A 1,225-nucleotide genomic window follows, 5' to 3' on the forward strand; every position below is an offset into this window, starting at 1 on the left:
CGGCACGCCGAGAGGAAAAAAAGAATACAAGGTAAAGCCTCCGCATGTACTTGAATCTAGTCGTCAACTAAATTCACGTTTGTAATTTTGTATCAGGCACTTATGCTCCAAGTCGTTCTTCGAACATGAATTCTTCCTCTGATATATGACGTAGTCCGAGCGTGGTTGCAGTCCAAGTTAGACTGTCTAACCGTTAGATCACCGCGGTTCTCGCTTGCTCTCGACCATCGACCACTAATGATGCAGCTACAGAGCAATATTTTGAAATGTAATATCTTGTTGGAGGCTGAGCCAGTGGCTCCTCGGTGTCATCTTGTATATCATGTCCCTCAGGCTCTCAAAAAAGTGGCCTTCTAAAACCAAATTTGAGGGTGTTGTGTTGAGGACAGGATTTTAGGGGGTACTGTTCTTCCTGAGTATCATCACGATATGCTCGTGGCCTCTCATCCGGACCCCATTTGTCCTCCCTCTCTCTCTTCCCCTCTCCCTCTCCCTCCCTTTCTCCCCTCTCTTTTCCCTTTCCCCTCTTCCCCCCTCCATTTCTTGATTTTTCCCCCCAGCCTAGTTCAGCTGGATAGAATGTCTGCCTACGGAGCAGATGGTCGTAGGTTCGAATCCTGAATCGGGTATAAATTAATCTCACTTCCTCCATCCATCCTACGTCAACGGAATCGAGCATTCGATGTGAAGCTCCACCTACTTTGCACAAGACGCTGAAGGCAAGCACGTGAGATAGTGGTGCGCACCAACGGCTGTACCTGAGCAATCCGAATTCCGCTCACGTATCCTGAATCGGCCACTCGATGTGAAGCTCCACCTAGTTTACACAAGATGCTGAAGGCAAGCACATGAGATAGTGGTGCGCACCAACGGCTGTACCTGAGCAATCCGAATTCCGCTCACGTATCCTGACGGATTGACCAATTACCGCCTAAACCATTTCGGAAGAGTATTCAACTTGAATATCAATCAAAGTTGCTAGCTTCATCGCCCGATTAGTTCAGCTGGATAGAATGTCTGCCTACGGAGCAGATGGTCGTAGGCTCGAATCCTGCATCGGGTATACATTAATCTCACTTCCTCTTCATCCATCCTACTTCAATAAAATCGGGCATTCGATGTGAAGCTCCAACTAGTTTACACAAGATGCTGAAGGCAAGCACGTGAGATAGTGGTGCGCACCAACGGCTGTACCTGAGCAATCCAAATTCCGCTCACGTATCCT

The 1,225-nt window shown here is 48.1% G+C and overlaps 1 non-coding gene across 1 annotated transcript; it reads left to right on the plus strand.

The window, feature by feature from the left end:
* Nucleotides 1–989: 989 nt before the first annotated feature.
* Pmar_PMAR028788 lies at nucleotides 990–1,063 on the plus strand. The gene has a single exon. It is a non-coding gene; the product is annotated as a tRNA-Arg (tRNA).
* The last annotated feature ends 162 nt before the right edge of the window (nucleotides 1,064–1,225 follow it).

This window comes from Perkinsus marinus (genome assembly GCF_000006405.1).
Source record: "Perkinsus marinus ATCC 50983 genomic scaffold scf_1104296961114, whole genome shotgun sequence".
Lineage (NCBI taxonomy): Eukaryota > Perkinsozoa > Perkinsida > Perkinsidae > Perkinsus > Perkinsus marinus.